Here is a 21,715-nt window from a genome sequence, read left to right as displayed (position 1 = left end):
CACACACACACACACACACACACACACACACACATATATATATATATATATATATATATATATATATATATATACTTTTTATTTATTTTTACATAAATATTTAAGTATCGCTACACATTCATAAGTATGATTTAGTCAACTAGTTATAACTAACTAGAGACATCACCAGGAGATGTTGCTTTAAAAAAGTCCAGTCATTAACCTTCAGGACTGGAATTTTATAAAAGCAACATCGCCCGATGATGTCTCTAGTTTGTTATAATTAGTTAACCAAAACATACAGCAGAACTCTAGGATACGGCATGAAAAATTAGTAACAAAATACAGTACAGTATGAAATAAAATGGAGGTGGAAGGACCTGGATACTCAACGTTTCGCCCGATTTATGCGGGCTTCTTCAAGAGGGATGGTCATTGACGAAAGAGTCGGAGTACAGTATATAATACACATGTATATAATCATGTATATAATCAAATAACATCATAAATAACACCGTAACGCGGGCATATACGGTAGCTGCGGGTTGGAAAAACATTGTATTCCACATCGTGACCTGAAAAAAACATATCCTAGGGTCACCATGTCCCGGAGTTCTAGTGTACTTATAAATGTGTAGCGTCTGTAGCGATGCCTAAACGTTTATTCAAAAATAAATAAAAAAAATACTTATCTTGCTTTACTTTAGTATTGAGCACTCTTGTATAACCTCGTTACATTCATTGGATGTTTTACCTCTAAATGATATTAACCTGAAATAATATATATATATATATATATATATATATATATATATATATATAATGCAATTGTACATTGGTGGGTTGTCCGTACCGGCGGTTTCTAGGAAATCGGAAAATCAAATTCATATGTTTGAAACTACCGGTACATATAATTGTATCATATTATATACCTACATGATATTTTATGTTCTTACTAACGTAATTGTGCTCTCTGGTGTTTTTCTTTATAACATTATACTATATATATATATATATATATATATATATATTTTTTTTTTTTTTTTTTTTTTTAAGCATATATATAGCTCTGAGAATGATTCCCAAACAGAAAAACTCAGATATAATTATTCATTTTTCTATTTTTCATTTGGTAGTTTTTTTGTTTTTTTTTTGTCTTGTTTTATTTTACATTTCTATTTCTTTTTTATTCCTCTAAATGAGAGGCGTTTTCTTTTAATGCGTGACTAAAAGCATTAAAAGAAAAGTGTCCTCATTTTTATTACAATATGAACCGCTTTCTCAATTAGAGAACATTTCTAGTCTCACATCATCAGATTCTGCTAAATTAATTACTTTCTACGTTTCAGTTTGAATTTAATCTAAAATTTAGACTAAAATCATAATCAAATATAACAAAAAAATATATTGCTAAGTGTTTTTTTTTCAAGAGTAGAATTCCAATCTTACTCAATTTGTAAAAGAGATTCGTATTTTTACTTATTTGTTGCGAATCACCTACCATCCAATTACTTCTATTCTGAAACGAAAACTTATAATGAATGCTTAATAAAATATAATATGTAATAAAATATAATGAATGTTGCACCTGAGACTCTCAGTTCACTTGTGCATTTTTAGTCGGAACACTTTTTAACTGGCAGAAAAACTACAGATTGATAAATGACTCTCCAGTTTTTACTTACGTGATATCACCCTTCCCCGCCATCATTGTTTTGCAATGTAATTTATGAAATAGCATTCATTTTCTTCGTCTTGAACTGTGTTGCGCATATTTTTTGCCAACGGACATAAATCTGTTTTGAAGAAAGTGTGATAAAACTTTGTGTACTATGCATATGCATGAATGGCTACTTATTTTTTTCATGGCAAAATAGGAATTTGTTTTTCTGAAATTTGACATATCTAAGTGAATGAGTAGGTTAATGTTTTTTTTATTCATTTACTATAAAGGCATCGCTTATGAAGGCCCAGGGACCACTCAAGGATAGAGGTTAATGGGTGTCAAGTGATGCAACACCGTGATGATTAGTGATGGTGGAAATTGGGTAGAAATCAATTATTCAAGAGGATGGTTCAACAAAAACTTGTTTACATCAGATCTGAAAACGACCATAGTCAGCAGCTGCACGGCATTGTGCTCCACAGCAAAAACGTTTTGTTTATGGATTTTCGTTTAGTTTTGGGCATAGAGAAATATCTGATAGTGGTTGTGGCTAGGCGAGTTTTTACCGTGAATGTTTTACGGGGCGGGAACCATAGAGTGGAGCTCAGTCGAGCACCTGCCATGAACATAACGGTAGAGCAGAGATAGGCCCGCGATATCTCTTCTGCGAGAAAGAGGTAGCAGGAAGGCGGAAAGAATCGCTTGATCACCATCGAGTGTAAGTCTTAATCTAACAATGCATCTAAACATCATTGTCCCGGAATTATTTTTGTTTTAATTTTTTGTTTCACACATTTTCCTCCCATCTCTTAATTTCTTTTATTTAGATTTTTGAAGGAATTATTAAATGAAAAAATATCTTGGTGAAAGGAATAATTAAATGAAAAAATATCTTAGTGAAAGGAATAATTAAATGAAAAAATATCTTAGTGAAAGGAATAATTAAATGAAAAAATATCTTAGTGAAAGGAATAATTAAATGAAAAAATATCTTAGTGAAAGGAATAATTAAATGAAAAAATATCTTAGTGAAAGGAATAATTAAATGAAAAAATATTTTAGTGAAAGGAATAATTAAATGAAAAAATATCTTGGTGAAAGGAATAATTAAATGAAAAAATATTTTAGTGAAAGGAATAATTAAATGAAAAAATATCTTGGTGAAAGGAATAATTAAATGAAAAAATATCTTGGTGAAAGGAATAATTCAACGAAAAAATATCTTAGTGAAAGGAATAATTAAACGAAAAAATATCTTAGTGAAAGGAATAATTAAACGAAAAAATATCTTAGTGAAAGGAATAATTAAATGAAAAAATATCTTAGTGAAAGGAATAATTAAACGAAAAAATATCTTAGTAAAAGGAATAATTAAACGAAAAAATATCTTAGTGAAAGGAATAATTCAACGAAAAAATATCTCGGTGAAAGGAATAATTAAATGAAAAAATATCTTAGTGAAAGGAATAATTAAATGAAAAAATATCTTAGTGAAAGGAATAATTAAACGAAAAAATATCTTGGTGAAAGGAATAATTAAATGAAAAAATATCTTAGTGAAAGGAATAATTAAATAAAAAAATATCTTAGTGAAAGGAATAATTAAACGAAAAAATATCTTAGTGAAAGGAATAATTAAACGAAAAAATATCTTAGTGAAAGGAATAATTAAATAAAAAAATATCTTAGTGAAAGGAATAATTAAACGAAAAAATATCTTAGTGAAAGGAATAATTAAATGAAAAAATATCTTAGTGAAAGGAATAATTAAATGAAAAAATATCTTAGTGAAAGGAATAATTAAATGAAAAAATATCTTAGTGAAAGGAATAATTAAATAAAAAAATATCTTAGTGAAAGGAATAATTAAACGAAAAAATATCTTAGTGAAAGGAATAATTAAACGAAAAAATATCTTAGTGAAAGGAATAATTAAATAAAAAAATATCTTAGTGAAAGGAATAATTAAACGAAAAAATATCTTAGTGAAAGGAATAATTAAACGAAAAAATATCTTAGTGAAAGGAATAATTCAACGAAAAAATATCTTAGTGAAAGGAATAATTAAACGAAAAAATATCTTAGTGAAAGGAATAATTAAACGAAAAAATATCTTAGTGAAAGGAATAATTAAATGAAAAAATATCTTAGTGAAAGGAATAATTAAACGAAAAAATATCTTAGTAAAAGGAATAATTAAACGAAAAAATATCTTAGTGAAAGGAATAATTAAATGAAAAAATATCTTAGTGAAAGGAATAATTAAACGAAAAAATATCTTAGTAAAAGGAATAATTAAACGAAAAAATATCTTAGTGAAAGGAATAATTAAATGAAAAAATATCTTAGTGAAAGGAATAATTAAACGAAAAAATATCTTAGTGAAAGGAATAATTAAACGAAAAAATATCTTAGTGAAAGGAATAATTAAATGAAAAAATATCTTAGTGAAAGGAATAATTAAATGAAAAAATATCTTAGTGAAAGGAATAATTAAACGAAAAAATATCTTAGTGAAAGGAATAATTAAACGAAAAAATATCTTAGTGAAAGGAATAATTCAACGAAAAAATATCTTAGTGAAAGGAATAATTAAACGAAAAAATATCTTAGTGAAAGGAATAATTAAACGAAAAAATATCTTAGTGAAAGGAATAATTAAATGAAAAAATATCTTAGTGAAAGGAATAATTAAACGAAAAAATATCTTAGTAAAAGGAATAATTAAACGAAAAAATATCTTAGTGAAAGGAATAATTCAACGAAAAAATATCTCGGTGAAAGGAATAATTAAATGAAAAAATATCTTAGTGAAAGGAATAATTAAATGAAAAAATATCTTAGTGAAAGGAATAATTAAACGAAAAAATATCTTGGTGAAAGGAATAATTAAATGAAAAAATATCTGAGTTAAATGAATAATTAAATGAAAAAATATCTTAGTGAAAGGAATAATTAAACGAAAAAATATCTTAGTGAAAGGAATAATTAAATGAAAAAATATCTGAGTTAAATGAATAATTAAACGAAAAAATATCTTAGTGAAAGGAATAATTAAATGAAAAAATATCTTAGTGAAAGGAATAATTAAATGAAAAAATATCTTAGTGAAAGGAATAATTAAATGAATAAATATCTTAGTGAAAGGAATAATTAAATGAAAAAATATCTTAGTGAAAGGAATAATTAAATGAAAAAATATCTTAGTGAAAGGAATAATTAAATGAAAAAATATCTGAGTTAAATGAATAATTAAATGAAAAAATATCTGAGTTAAATGAATAATTAAACGAAAAAATATCTTAGTGAAAGGAATAATTAAATGAAAAAATATCTTAGTGAAAGGAATAATTAAATGAAAAAATATCTTAGTGAAAGGAATAATTAAATGAAAAAATATCTTAGTGAAAGGAATAATTAAACGAAAAAATATCTTAGTGAAAGGAATAATTAAACGAAAAAATATCTTAGTGAAAGGAATAATTAAACGAAAAAATATCTTAGTGAAAGGAATAATTAAATGAAAAAATATCTTAGTGAAAGGAATAATTAAATGAAAAAATATCTTAGTGAAAGGAATAATTAAACGAAAAAATATCTTAGTGAAAGGAATAATTAAACGATAAAATATCTTAGTGAAAGGAATAATTCAACGAAAAAATATCTTAGTGAAAGGAATAATTAAACGAAAAAATATCTTAGTGAAAGGAATAATTAAACGAAAAAATATCTTAGTGAAAGGAATAATTAAATGAAAAAATATCTTAGTGAAAGGAATAATTAAACGAAAAAATATCTTAGTAAAAGGAATAATTAAACGAAAAAATATCTTAGTGAAAGGAATAATTCAACGAAAAAATATCTCGGTGAAAGGAATAATTAAATGAAAAAATATCTTAGTGAAAGGAATAATTAAATGAAAAAATATCTTAGTGAAAGGAATAATTAAACGAAAAAATATCTTGGTGAAAGGAATAATTAAATGAAAAAATATCTGAGTTAAATGAATAATTAAATGAAAAAATATCTTAGTGAAAGGAATAATTAAACGAAAAAATATCTTAGTGAAAGGAATAATTAAATGAAAAAATATCTTAGTGAAAGGAATAATTAAATAAAAAAATATCTTAGTGAAAGGAATAATTAAATGAAAAAATATCTTGGTGAAAGGAATAATTAAATGAAAAAATATCTTAGTGAAAGGAATAATTAAATGAAAAAATATCTTAGTGAAAGGAATAATTAAATGAAAAAATATCTTAGTGAAAGGAATAATTAAACGAAAAAATATCTTAGTGAAAGGAATAATTAAACGAAAAAATATCTTAGTGAAAGGAATAATTAAATGAAAAAATATCTTAGTGAAAGGAATAATTAAATGAAAAAATATCTTAGTGAAAGGAATAATTAAACGAAAAAATATCTTAGTGAAAGGAATAATTAAACGAAAAAATATCTTAGTGAAAGGAATAATTCAACGAAAAAATATCTTAGTGAAAGGAATAATTAAACGAAAAAATATCTTAGTGAAAGGAATAATTAAATGAAAAAATATCTTAGTGAAAGGAATAATTAAACGAAAAAATATCTTAGTGAAAGGAATAATTCAACGAAAAAATATCTCGGTGAAAGGAATAATTAAATGAAAAAATATCTTAGTGAAAGGAATAATTAAATGAAAAAATATCTTAGTGAAAGGAATAATTAAACGAAAAAATATCTTGGTGAAAGGAATAATTAAATGAAAAAATATCTGAGTTAAATGAATAATTAAATGAAAAAATATCTTAGTGAAAGGAATAATTAAACGAAAAAATATCTTAGTGAAAGGAATAATTAAATAAAAAAATATCTTAGTGAAAGGAATAATTAAATGAAAAAATATCTTGGTGAAAGGAATAATTAAATGAAAAAATATCTTAGTGAAAGGAATAATTAAATGAAAAAATATCTTAGTGAAAGGAATAATTAAATGAAAAAATATCTTAGTGAAAGGAATAATTAAATGAAAAAATATCTTAGTGAAAGGAATAATTAAATGAAAAAATATCTTGGTGAAAGGAATAATTAAATGTAAAAATTTCTTAGTGAAAGGAATAATTAAATGAAAAAATATCTTAGTGAAAGGAATAATTAAATAAAAAAATATCTTAGTGAAAGGAATAATTAAATGAAAAAATATCTTGGTGAAAGGAATAATTAAATGAAAAAATATCTTAGTGAAAGGAATAATTAAATGAAAAAATATCTTAGTGAAAGGAATAATTAAATGAAAAAATATCTTGGTGAAAGGAATAATTAAATGAAAAAATATTTTAGTGAAAGGAATAATTAAATGAAAAAATATCTTAGTGAAAGGAATAATTAAATGAAAAAATATTTTAGTGAAAGGAATAATTAAATGAAAAAATATTTTAGTGAAAGGAATAATTAAATGAAAAAATATCTTGGTGAAAGGAATAATTAAATGAAAAAATATTTTAGTGAAAGGAATAATTAAATGAAAAAATATTTTAGTGAAAGGAATAATTAAATGAAAAAATATTTTAGTGAAAGGAATAATTAAATGAAAAAATATCTTAGTGAAAGTAATAATTAAACGAAAAAATATCTTAGTGAAAGGAATAATTAAATTAAAAAATATTTTAGTGAAAGGAATAATTAAATGAAAAAATATTTTAGTGAAAGGAATAATTAAATGAAAAAATATCTTAGTGAAAGGAATAATTAAATGAAAAAATATTTTAGTGAAAGGAATAATTAAATGAAAAAATATTTTAGTGAAAGGAATAATTAAATGAAAAAATATCTTAGTGAAAGGAATAATTAAATGAAAAAATATCTTAGTGAAAGGAATAATTAAATGAAAAAATATCTTAGTGAAAGGAATAATTAAATGAAAAAATATCTTAGTGAAAGGAATAATTAAATGAAAAAATATCTTAGTGAAAGGAATAATTAAATGAAAAAATATCTTAGTGAAAGGAATAATTAAACGAAAAAATATCTTAGTGAAAGGAATTATTAAACGAAAAAATATCTTAGTGAAAGGAATAATTAAATGAAAAAATATCTTAGTGAAAGGAATAATTAAATGAAAAAATATCTTAGTGAAAGGAATAATTAAATAAAAAAATATCTTAGTGAAAGGAATAATTAAATGAAAAAATATCTTGGTGAAAGGAATAATTAAATGAAAAAATATCTTAGTGAAAGGAATAATTAAATGAAAAAATATCTTAGTGAAAGGAATAATTAAACGAAAAAATATCTTGGTGAAAGGAATAATTAAATGAAAAAATATCTGAGTTAAATGAATAATTAAATGAAAAAATATCTTAGTGAAAGGAATAATTAAACGAAAAAATATCTTAGTGAAAGGAATAATTAAATAAAAAAATATCTTAGTGAAAGGAATAATTAAATGAAAAAATATCTTGGTGAAAGGAATAATTAAATGAAAAAATATCTTAGTGAAAGGAATAATTAAATGAAAAAATATCTTAGTGAAAGGAATAATTAAATGAAAAAATATCTTAGTGAAAGGAATAATTAAATGAAAAAATATCTTAGTGAAAGGAATAATTAAATGAAAAAATATCTTGGTGAAAGGAATAATTAAATGTAAAAATTTCTTAGTGAAAGGAATAATTAAATGAAAAAATATCTTAGTGAAAGGAATAATTAAATAAAAAAATATCTTAGTGAAAGGAATAATTAAATGAAAAAATATCTTGGTGAAAGGAATAATTAAATGAAAAAATATCTTAGTGAAAGGAATAATTAAATGAAAAAATATCTTAGTGAAAGGAATAATTAAATGAAAAAATATCTTGGTGAAAGGAATAATTAAATGAAAAAATATTTTAGTGAAAGGAATAATTAAATGAAAAAATATCTTAGTGAAAGGAATAATTAAATGAAAAAATATTTTAGTGAAAGGAATAATTAAATGAAAAAATATTTTAGTGAAAGGAATAATTAAATGAAAAAATATCTTGGTGAAAGGAATAATTAAATGAAAAAATATTTTAGTGAAAGGAATAATTAAATGAAAAAATATCTTGGTGAAAGGAATAATTAAATGAAAAAATATTTTAGTGAAAGGAATAATTAAATGAAAAAATATCTTAGTGAAAGTAATAATTAAACGAAAAAATATCTTAGTGAAAGGAATAATTAAATTAAAAAATATTTTAGTGAAAGGAATAATTAAATGAAAAAATATTTTAGTGAAAGGAATAATTAAATGAAAAAATATCTTAGTGAAAGGAATAATTAAATGAAAAAATATTTTAGTGAAAGGAATAATTAAATGAAAAAATATTTTAGTGAAAGGAATAATTAAATGAAAAAATATCTTAGTGAAAGGAATAATTAAATGAAAAAATATCTTAGTGAAAGGAATAATTAAATGAAAAAATATCTTAGTGAAAGGAATAATTAAATGAAAAAATATCTTAGTGAAAGGAATAATTAAATGAAAAAATATCTTAGTGAAAGGAATAATTAAATGAAAAAATATCTTAGTGAAAGGAATAATTAAACGAAAAAATATCTTAGTGAAAGGAATTATTAAACGAAAAAATATCTTAGTGAAAGGAATAATTAAATGAAAAAATATCTTAGTGAAAGGAATAATTAAATGAAAAAATATCTTAGTGAAAGGAATAATTAAATAAAAAAATATCTTAGTGAAAGGAATAATTAAATGAAAAAATATCTTGGTGAAAGGAATAATTAAATGAAAAAATATCTTAGTGAAAGGAATAATTAAATGAAAAAATATCTTAGTGAAAGGAATAATTAAACGAAAAAATATCTTAGTGAAAGGAATAATTAAATAAAAAAATATCTTAGTGAAAGGAATAATTAAATGAAAAAATATCTTGGTGAAAGGAATAATTAAATGAAAAAATATCTTAGTGAAAGGAATAATTAAATGAAAAAATATCTTAGTGAAAGGAATAATTAAATGAAAAAATATCTTAGTGAAAGGAATAATTAAATGAAAAAATATCTTAGTGAAAGGAATAATTAAATGAAAAAATATCTTGGTGAAAGGAATAATTAAATGAAAAAATATCTTAGTGAAAGGAATAATTAAATGAAAAAATATCTTAGTGAAAGGAATAATTAAATAAAAAAATATCTTAGTGAAAGGAATAATTAAATGAAAAAATATCTTGGTGAAAGGAATAATTAAATGAAAAAATATCTTAGTGAAAGGAATAATTAAATGAAAAAATATCTTAGTGAAAGGAATAATTAAATGAAAAAATATCTTGGTGAAAGGAATAATTAAATGAAAAAATATTTTAGTGAAAGGAATAATTAAATGAAAAAATATCTTGGTGAAAGGAATAATTAAATGAAAAAATATTTTAGTGAAAGGAATAATTAAATGAAAAAATATTTTAGTGAAAGGAATAATTAAATGAAAAAATATCTTGGTGAAAGGAATAATTAAATGAAAAAATATTTTAGTGAAAGGAATAATTAAATGAAAAAATATCTTGGTGAAAGGAATAATTAAATGAAAAAATATTTTAGTGAAAGGAATAATTAAATGAAAAAATATCTTAGTGAAAGTAATAATTAAACGAAAAAATATCTTAGTGAAAGGAATAATTAAATTAAAAAATATTTTAGTGAAAGGAATAATTAAATGAAAAAATATTTTAGTGAAAGGAATAATTAAATGAAAAAATATCTTAGTGAAAGGAATAATTAAATGAAAAAATATTTTAGTGAAAGGAATAATTAAATGAAAAAATATCTTAGTGAAAGGAATAATTAAATGAAAAAATATCTTAGTGAAAGGAATAATTAAATGAAAAAATATTTTAGTGAAAGGAATAATTAAATGAAAAAATATTTTAGTGAAAGGAATAATTAAATGAAAAAATATTTTAGTGAAAGGAATAATTAAATGAAAAAATATTTTAGTGAAAGGAATAATTAAATGAAAAAATATTTTAGTGAAAGGAATAATTAAATGAAAAAATATCTTAGTGAAAGGAATAATTAAATGAAAAAATATCTTAGTGAAAGGAATAATTAAATGAAAAAATATCTTAGTGAAAGGAATAATTAAATGAAAAAATATCTTAGTGAAAGGAATAATTAAATGAAAAAATATCTTAGTGAAAGGAATAATTAAACGAAAAAATATCTTAGTGAAAGGAATTATTAAACGAAAAAATATCTTAGTGAAAGGAATAATTAAATGAAAAAATATCTTGGTGAAAGGAATAATTAAATGAAAAAATATTTTAGTGAAAGGAATAATTAAATGAAAAAATATCTTAGTGAAAGGAATAATTAAATGAAAAAATATCTTAGTGAAAGGAATAATTAAATGAAAAAATATCTTAGTGAAAGGAATAATTAAACGAAAAAATATCTTAGTGAAAGGAATAATTAAACGAAAAAATATCTTAGTGAAAGGAATAATTAAATGAAAAAATATCTTAGTGAAAGGAATAATTAAATGAAAAAATATCTTAGTGAAAGGAATAATTAAACGAAAAAATATCTTAGTGAAAGGAATAATTAAACGAAAAAATATCTTAGTGAAAGGAATAATTAAACGAAAAAATATCTTAGTGAAAGGAATAATTAAACGAAAAAATATCTTAGTGAAAGGAATAATTAAATGAAAAAATATCTTAGTGAAAGGAATAATTAAACGAAAAAATATCTTAGTGAAAGGAATAATTAAATGAAAAAATATCTTAGTGAAAGGAATAATTAAACGAAAAAATATCTTAGTGAAAGGAATAATTAAATGAAAAAATATCTTAGTGAAAGGAATAATTAAATGAAAAAATATCTTAGTGAAAGGAATAATTAAACGAAAAAATATCTTAGTGAAAGGAATAATTAAACGAAAAATATCTTAGTGAAAGGAATAATTAAATGAAAAAATATCTTAGTGAAAGGAATAATTAAACGAAAAATATCTTAGTGAAAGGAATAATTAAATGAAAAAATATCTTAGTGAAAGGAATAATTAAACGAAAAAATATCTTAGTGAAAGGAATAATTAAATGAAAAAATATCTTAGTGAAAGGAATAATTAAATGAAAAAATATCTTAGTGAAAGGAATAATTAAACGAAAAAATATCTTAGTGAAAGGAATAATTAAATGAAAAAATATCTTAGTGAAAGGAATAATTAAATGAAAAAATATCTTAGTGAAAGGAATAATTAAACGAAAAAATATCTTAGTGAAAGGAATAATTAAATGAAAAAATATCTTAGTGAAAGGAATAATTAAACGAAAAAATATCTTAGTGAAAGGAATAATTAAATGAAAAAATATCTTAGTGAAAGGAATAATTAAACGAAAAAATATCTTAGTGAAAGGAATAATTAAATGAAAAAATATCTTAGTGAAAGGAATAATTAAATGAAAAAATATCTTAGTGAAAGGAATAATTAAACGAAAAAATATCTTAGTGAAAGGAATAATTAAACGAAAAATATCTTAGTGAAAGGAATAATTAAATGAAAAAATATCTTAGTGAAAGGAATAATTAAACGAAAAATATCTTAGTGAAAGGAATAATTAAATGAAAAAATATCTTAGTGAAAGGAATAATTAAACGAAAAAATATCTTAGTGAAAGGAATAATTAAATGAAAAAATATCTTAGTGAAAGGAATAATTAAATGAAAAAATATCTTAGTGAAAGGAATAATTAAACGAAAAAATATCTTAGTGAAAGGAATAATTAAATGAAAAAATATCTTAGTGAAAGGAATAATTAAATGAAAAAATATCTTAGTGAAAGGAATAATTAAACGAAAAAATATCTTAGTGAAAGGAATAATTAAATGAAAAAATATCTTAGTGAAAGGAATAATTAAACGAAAAAATATCTTAGTGAAAGGAATAATTAAATGAAAAAATATCTTAGTGAAAGGAATAATTAAACGAAAAAATATCTTAGTGAAAGGAATAATTAAACGAAAAAATATCTTGGTGAAAGGAATAATTAAATGAAAAAATATCTTAGTGAAAGGAATAATTAAATGAAAAAATATCTTAGTGAAAGGAATAATTAAATGAAAAAATATCTTAGTGAAAGGAATAATTAAATGAAAAAATATCTTGGTGAAAGGAATAATTAAATGAAAAAATATCTTAGTGAAAGGAATAATTAAATGAAAAAAATATCTTAGTGAAAGGAATAATTAAATGAAAAAATATCTTAGTGAAAGGAATAATTAAACGAAAAAATATCTTAGTGAAAGGAATAATTAAACGAAAAAATATCTTGGTGAAAGGAATAATTAAATGAAAAAATATCTTAGTGAAAGGAATAATTAAATGAAAAAATATCTTAGTGAAAGGAATAATTAAATGAAAAAATATCTTGGTGAAAGGAATAATTAAATGAAAAAATATCTTGGTGAAAGGAATAATTAAATGAAAAAAATATCTTAGTGAAAGGAATAATTAAACGAAAAAATATGTTAGTGAAAGGAATAATTAAACGAAAAAATATCTCGGTGAAAGGAATAATTAAATGAAAAAATATCTTAGTGAAAGGAATAATTAAATGAAAAAATATCTTAGTGAAAGGAATAATTAAATGAAAAAATATCTTAGTGAAAGGAATAATTAAATGAAAAAATATCTTAGTGAAAGGAATAATTAAATGAAAAAATATCTTAGTGAAAGGAATAATTAAATGAAAAAATATCTTAGTGAAAGGAATAATTAAATGAAAAAATATCTTAGTGAAAGGAATAATTAAACGAAAAAATATCTTAGTGAAAGGAATAATTAAATGAAAAAATATCTTAGTGAAAGGAATAATTAAATGAAAAAATATCTTAGTGAAAGGAATAATTAAACGAAAAAATATCTTAGTGAAAGGAATAATTAAATGAAAAAATATCTTAGTGAAAGGAATAATTAAACGAAAAAATATCTTGGTGAAAGGAATAATTAAATGAAAAAATATCTGAGTTAAATGAATAATTAAATGAAAAAATATCTTAGTGAAAGGAATAATTAAACGAAAAAATATCTTAGTGAAAGGAATAATTAAATAAAAAAATATCTTAGTGAAAGGAATAATTAAATGAAAAAATATCTTAGTGTAAGGAATAATTTAATGAAAAAATATCTTAGTGAAAGGAATAATTAAATGAAAAAATATCTTAGTGAAAGGAATTATTAAACGAAAAAAATATCTTAGTGAAAGGAATAATTAAATGAAAAAATATCTTAGTGAAAGGAATTATTAAACGAAAAAAATATCTTAGTGAAAGGAATTATTAAATGAAAAAATATCTTGGTGAAAGAATTGGTTGCGCAATGAAATAGATCTTAGATTTTTAAATTACAAACTTTCGATTTTTTTTTTATTATTGTAGTTTGTTTTTCAATTTATTATTTTTATTTAGATAGGATTTTAAAAGTTAAATTCAATAATAATTGCTCATTAAATTATGAAATGAACAAAAGTTTTTAAAATCAAAAAGTAAAAGTTTTCTTGTATAAAAAAATTGATCTAACTTTTTAGTCTGAATCTCTTTACCAGTGGACAACTTTCATAGTCTGAACCCGTTTACCTATTTCGTTGAACCTGTTTGTGTCTGTATCCGTTTACCTCATTTAAGTGGACCGTTTTAATGTGTTGTTTTATTCAACCAACGCAACAACCTCTGATAGATGTTGGATAGCTTTTGAAAGTAACCTAAGTTCGGCATTATTATTCCTTCTTTCCTTTTCCTCCAATGTTTCCTTGATCTTCCCTTGCCGACTGCCCTTGCGAACATCAACTACTAACCTAAGAGTTTTATCTCTTCTTTCAAAGTGATTAAACGAATGAAGTCTCTTCGTTTGAATACATCTCCCTATTCTGTCCAAATTTAACCTTCAAACTTGTTGATGAAAACGCATTTGGTGTGTTTGAAAACGCATTTGGTTTGTGTCAAAAGTATCTCATTTAAAGACTGGCGGAGTAATTGTTCACGACAATGAGTCGGAACGTAAATACCAGAAATAATCTTTCAAATGTGTAACAAAATTGTAGTCGTCACCAAAATTCATGTCACGTATTTTTTAAACTCATTTTACAATATGTGTATGTATCGAATATGCATGTGATATCATGCACTTTCCGTCGTATCACATATATTTGTACGTATGTAATTTTATGAATACATCTTCTCTGGAACTTTTGTACAATATTCCATTCAATCAATAGAAAAACAAAAATTCAATAGACTCAAAGCACAATGAGAAGTCGGAAATGTTTAAAAATCAAATTTCAACCAGAAGTATATTGATTTATTTCAAAAAGTTTGAGAATTATTCATTTTTCAAACAGTAAATTGAATTGTTCAAGAACTGTGAATGTTAAATCATCTGATTCTAATCAAATTCTCCAAAATTATTAGAATGAGACTTCTTTTGCATGTATAATTTATGCATTCGCAAGAATATAATATTTTCATGATTTTTATAACATTTTTTAATAGAACACGTTGCTAAATGGAATTTCAACAAAAATCTTCATTTTGCACATTATCTAAAATCATTTGCATACATGCAGTATGCTCAGAACATATAAATACAAAGTTGATGAAAATATAAGCTCTTATTATGTAGAAATAGATTATTTTATTGTAAGTAGTAATTTAGTGATTTACGAAGTCGAGATTCGAATAAAAAATTTATACAAGAAAATTATGGTTCACAAAGTTAACGGCATAGCTAGCTAACATATTGATTTTATTTTCAAACTCATTTGAATATAACTTAAAAGTAATAAGGATTTTTAATTGCTTGGTAATATTCAAAATAGTTTCATGAATAAATTTAAAAAGAAATAAGAATTTTAAATTACTTGTTTCTATTCAAAATATTTTCACTAAATTTTTTAAAAAGAAATAAGGTTTAAAATTACTTGGTACTATTCAAAATATTTTCACTAAATTTTTTAAAAGAAATAAGGATTTAAAATTATTTGGTTCTATTTAAAATATTTTCATAATGAAATGTTAAAAGCAATAAAGATTTTGAATTGCTTAATTTATTCAAAGTATTTTCTATCAATAAATTTTAAAAAATAATAAAAATGTTGTAATTGTTTAGCTAAATTCAAAATATTTTCATAAATAAATTATAAGTGATAGGGATTTTGAATTGCTTGGTTATATTCAAAATTTTTCATGAATAAATTTTAATAGAAATAATAATTTAAAATTGCATGGTTATATTCAAAATATTTTATGAATAAATTTTAAAATAATAAAGATTTTAAATTGATTGGTTACATTCAAAATGTTTTCATTTAGAAATTTTAAAATGATAAGGATTTTGTATTGCTTAGTTATATTCAAACTATTTTCATGAATAAATTTAAAAATCAATACGAATTTTGAATTGCTTCGTTCTATTCAAAATATATTATTAATAAATTTTAAAAGTAATGAAGATTTTGAATTGTTTGGTTCTAATCAAAGTATTTTCATGAATTCATTTTTAAAGTAATAAGGATTTTGAATTGCTTGCTCATATTCAAAATATTTTCATAAATAAATCTTAAAAGAAACAAGGATTTTGAATCGATTGGTTATAATTAAAATATTTTTATTAATAAATTTTAAAAGTAATAAGGATTTTGAATTGCTTGCTTATATTCAAAATATTTTCATAAATAAATCTTAAAAGAAACAAGGATTTTGAATCGATTGGTTATAATTAAAATATTTTTATTAATAATTTTAAAAGTAATAAGGATTTTGAATTGCTTGCTTATATTCAAAATATTTTCATAAATAAATCTTAAAAGAAACAAGGATTTTGAATCGATTGGTTATAATTAAAATATTTTTATTAATAAATTTTAAAAGTAATAAGGATTTTGAATTGCTTGCTCATATTCAAAATATTTTCATAAATAAATCTTAAAAGAAACAAGGATTTTGAATCGATTGGTTATAATTAAAATATTTTTATTAATAAATTTTAAAAATAATAAGGATTTTGAATTGCTTGCTTATATTCAAAATATTTTCATAAATAAATCTTAAAAGAAACAAGGATTTTGAATCGATTGGTTATAATTAAAATATTTTTATTAATAGATTTTAAAAATAATAAGGATTTTGAATTGCTTGCTTATATTCAAAATATTTTCATAAATAAATCTTAAAAGAAACAAGGATTTTGAATCGATTGGTTATAATTAAAATATTTTTATTAATAAATTTTAAAAGTAATAAGGATTTTGAATTGCTTGCTCATATTCAAAATATTTTCATAAATAAATCTTAAAAGAAACAAGGATTTTGAATCGCTTGCTTATATTCAAAATATTTTCATAAATAACTCTTAAAAGAAACAAGGATTTTGAATCGCTTGGTTATAATTAAAATAGTTTTATTAATAAATCTTAACAGAAACAAGGATTTGGAATTGCTTGCTTATATTCAAAATATTTTCATAAATAAATCTTAAAAGAAACAAGGATTTTGAATTGCTTGCTTATATTCAAAATATTTTCATAAATAACTCTTAAAAGAAACAAGGATTTTGAATCGCTTGGTTATAATTAAAATAGTTTTATTAATAAATCTTAACAGAAACAAGGATTTGGAATTGCTTGCTTATATTCAAAATATTTTCATAAATAAATCTTAAAAGAAACAAGGATTTTGAATCGCTTGGTTATAATTAAAATATTTTTATTAATAAATCTTAAAAGAAACAAGGATTTTGAATCGCTTGCTTATATTCAAAATATTTTCATAAATAAATCTTAAAAGAAACAAGGATTTTGAATCGCTTGGTTATAATTAAAATATTTTTATTAATAAATCTTAAAAGAAACAAGGATTTTGAATCGCTTGCTTATATTCAAAATATTTTCATAAATAAATCTTAAAAGAAACAAGGATTTTATATTCAATTTGTTTTCATAAATAAATTTCAAAAGAAAGCAATAAAATAAAAACTGTTTTTCTAAAACAATTTATCTCGAAAATACTTAGAAAAACCAAAGACTTTTTTAATAAATATATATCAGCATTTCTCTTCTTATTGGCTTAAACTGAAGAAAGTTACTGTCTGCTGTCTATTTTACAGGATTTACTAAGATTTACTGAGTGAAATTTTCACCTTTTTCCGGGATATCAGTTATGAAAATTACACACACTGTTTTACCGTGTAAAACGCTACTACTACTACTACTACTACTACTACTACTACAGCAATTTATCGGATACTTTTCATATTTTATTTGCAAGCATTTTAACGTAACCAAATTTTCTCATTTTAAAGATAAATCTTATTAGATTATAATTTCTATTATTTGAAATTAAAGCATTACATTAAATTCGCATTCCTTTTCCGAAAGATGTGTATGGATACTTTATTAAGGAACTAACAGTGTAACTCCACTTCTGATCTAAAATATTTATTAATGAATCTTTTTAATGCTTCAGGATGATATCGATTAAAACACCAAAGTGAGATACTCTCAATTAAAATATTTATAATGTTTTTTTTCAAGATTTTTTCGAAATATGAATGATTAAAGCCTCAAAGACTATGTTCTGGTCTTGAATTCTCATTACTTAATAGTTTTGAATTCTTTATAATTATATTATTATTATAACTTGACTGACACTACACTCAGTTTTACAAATTATCACATTATTTTTTGATTATTATTGTTGAATAGAAAGACACATTTTTGTAAACGTGATTTAAAAAGAACATAAAAACGATTATGCTCAGTGCATTGTTTTCTTTGAAATTTCATTTTACATTTGTTTAAAAACAATATTTTATATTTTTTAGAATACATTCCTCATCAGATAGTACTGAAACCATCGAATAAAATTTAAAGTGAAGAAATCCTTGTGAAACACCCGAACCAGTTTAACTGACAAAATATATTCCATTAAAGAAACATTTTTTTTAATTCAATCTTATCAAGTTATGTTTATATCATACATTTCATTCAGTCATTCATTCAGAGATATTAAAGTAAATATTTCGTTTTCTAGGCAAAATATTCACACAGGTGGGAGTAGTGATAGATATTTGCTAGCAATGTTAATTGTTGTTATTGATAGCGTGTCAAAATATTGAAGTAAACTATTTGTTGCCTGAACAATAATTACAATGTGAGAAAAACATAAAATAGTATAAATATTACTATTATGAGATAAATAAATCCAACTTTCTCAAATAATTTCGTATTTATTTACCAACAACACACAATTGTTTTTAATAGAATGCAACATGATCTGTTTAAAGTAAAATAAATGAATATACTATCATCATATTGTTCTGAATTTCTTTTTAAGCAAATTATTAGGGAAACTTGGCATGTTAGCATAAATGTCAATAGATTAATTCGAGATTTACTTGCTTGTGAATGTGAAACTGATTTCATATTAATTCATCCATAGGAGTGAGGAAGTCAAATGGAATACAGAATTAGACCCAATGAAGGGAATCATCAAAGCATGTGTAAACCGATTGAAGTTTATTTTTGAACTGAAGTCAAAACATTCATTTTAGAATTACAAAAATTGGTGCTAAAAATATTAGCTGAACACTAGTTGTGTATGAACCAACATACGAATGCAAGCATGATTACAGATAGAAGAAACAGGTCGTGGGTTATACATGTACATCGATAAATACCAACAATCCATTTACCGAATAGTAACAAAGAGTTACTTCAAAAATGGCCATAAGCAGTTTAGACTCATGACCTACAATTTACTTGAAAAGGTTATACATAATACAAATGTAGAGAAGTTTATTCTAGTCATTTGAATTTAGTTAAAAAAAAAAAAAAGATTCATATATCTATGAGAATAAAAATCGATAAGTGATCGTACTCTCAGTTCTGTGTATCGTAGAAAAATAAAATATGTCTTTCATACAGAAACCAATATCAAGGTGTTCTGTTATGTCCTGAAACCATATCAGCTTTTTCTATCAAGATATATTGTAACGGATGCTAAATATTTACTTGAAGTATTCGATAAAGTGATGTTATCATATGATGAAAATCGTATGACTACGCTGTAGTTGTTCTTTGTTGGGCTATGACCTCAAACGCAAGATGAGACAGAACGGATATTGCAAACAATAATAGTACTTAACGGTAAATCTAATGCTAAGAAAAAACTGAATTCATGGTGAATATTAGGGGAAATAACGTTGTAATCACTAAATAATTAATCACACTGATGCTCTAAAAATATGAAGCTGTATTTAAAATATTTTGCTAATCGACAATTTGATATTCTCTTTATTTTATTTGTATTCCTGTTAATTTTTCGTTGTTTGCTTTTACAGAATTAAAATTTAACTTTAGTTATGTAGTTTTCACAGCAACAGATTTTTCCGAATAATTAAAAACAATGAGTTTTTAATTATTTTTTATGTCTGTCCCTTTATACTTCTTCAAGCGTTCTAGAATCTTGCAGTATGATGAACCCATTCAAGAATAGCCAATGTGGAAAGTATAATACTAACAATAACGATTTACAGTAGAGAAAAGTTCTAGCAAGAAATGTTTTAAGGTGTTAATGTCACTTTTCATATTGACACATGTTACAACTTCTTTATCTCTGTGTTTTGATATGGTTTTATATTTTAAGAGGTCAGTCACTAATTTTTTGTAAACAAATACGTTGACAGAGAAATTACAATTTTATTCAGCAAGTTGACAAAAATATAATTTTCTTCTTTATAACAATAGAAGTGTTTTTGAACGTTATACACTTTTCATCAGTTTATCCAACATGAACTCCTAAAAACAAATTCTCATCTCAATGGCTGACTTTATTTCTTTTTCACGTGATGGTGACTTCTGTTTATAAATGAAATGATTTATGTAATTGTTGTAGACCCGTGTTTTAGGTTACAAATGAAAGAAACCACAAGCAGTGTAAAGTGTATAAAATATAATATGTATTTATCATAAAGAATACAGGAGCCACTAAAGTGGTATGAGAGGAACGTGTTCGTAGCATGCGGTTAAACATGGTATGAATGTCACTATTTAGTCTCTGAAACCATTGGTATTTATAGGACTGGTTGTTCCACTTAGTTCTCAAATAAGGGTGATTTGTACCCCACAACACCCCCTCCCGGGCTTTTTATTCCCCTGGGCTGATCGTAAAGCAGTTCTTCCTGGGGTTGATCTCCATCAAGTCGGTCATTTCCTCTTCCTGGAGGATCGGCGTTGTTTACCAAATCGAACGTGTCATATATCTGGTCCATTACTTCTTCTTGTTCAGCAGGCGGTTGTCTTTCGTCATCAGTTATACGTTTCCGAATTTGGTTTAAATGTTTCTTCTGCGTAAATCTTGGACCTTTGATAATGTAGAACATCCGCCCGATTCTTTTCTGGACCTTTCCTAGTTCTCACATCTTGCTATTATTTTTGTGTACCTGGAAAAATACCTCGTCACTAGGTAAATACCTCTTTTTAGGAACTATAGTATTTGGTAAAAGTTTCTTGAAGACCGGCCTAATTTTTCTCGTGAACATTAACTCTGCTGACGACATCTCTGATGGAGTCCTTTCATTTGGCGTAATTTGTAAAAATATATCATATAATATAAATATATATATTTAATAAAAATATATTGGTAAACTTGTAAAAATATATCATTTACCTTTGCAGGAGTTTTTTTTTTCCATTTTTCCAACGCTAATGCCTTTTAACCATAAGACGTATTAGCAAGACACGCTTTTTAGAACGACAAATTTTTTTTGTACTTACTGAAAACTTGGTCTCGTTAATTCAGTAATAATAATTCTTTACGACATTCGTCTTATGAATTCTGTTTAATCTCGTAGTTTACGTTTTAGTAGCAAGATAAGGCTTTTGACGAGGTCTTTGTAAAATCCTTTTTTCGGCAAAAATTGTTGTTCTTTTTTCGAAGTGTTCTTTATCCTGTATTTGTGGATTTTTACGTTCGAATGTTTTTTTCCAACGTAGGCAAGTAGTTTTTCCCGTTCTTCACCGAACTTTTAAAAAATAAATACTTTTGAATTTTCGAATTTCC

Source organism: Euprymna scolopes, chromosome 18 (genome assembly GCF_053919585.1).
Source record: "Euprymna scolopes isolate OS-2025 chromosome 18, ASM5391958v1, whole genome shotgun sequence".
Lineage (NCBI taxonomy): Eukaryota > Metazoa > Mollusca > Cephalopoda > Sepiida > Sepiolidae > Euprymna > Euprymna scolopes.
The sequence above is the reverse complement of the archived record's forward strand: the minus strand, read 5'-3'. Positions refer to the sequence as shown.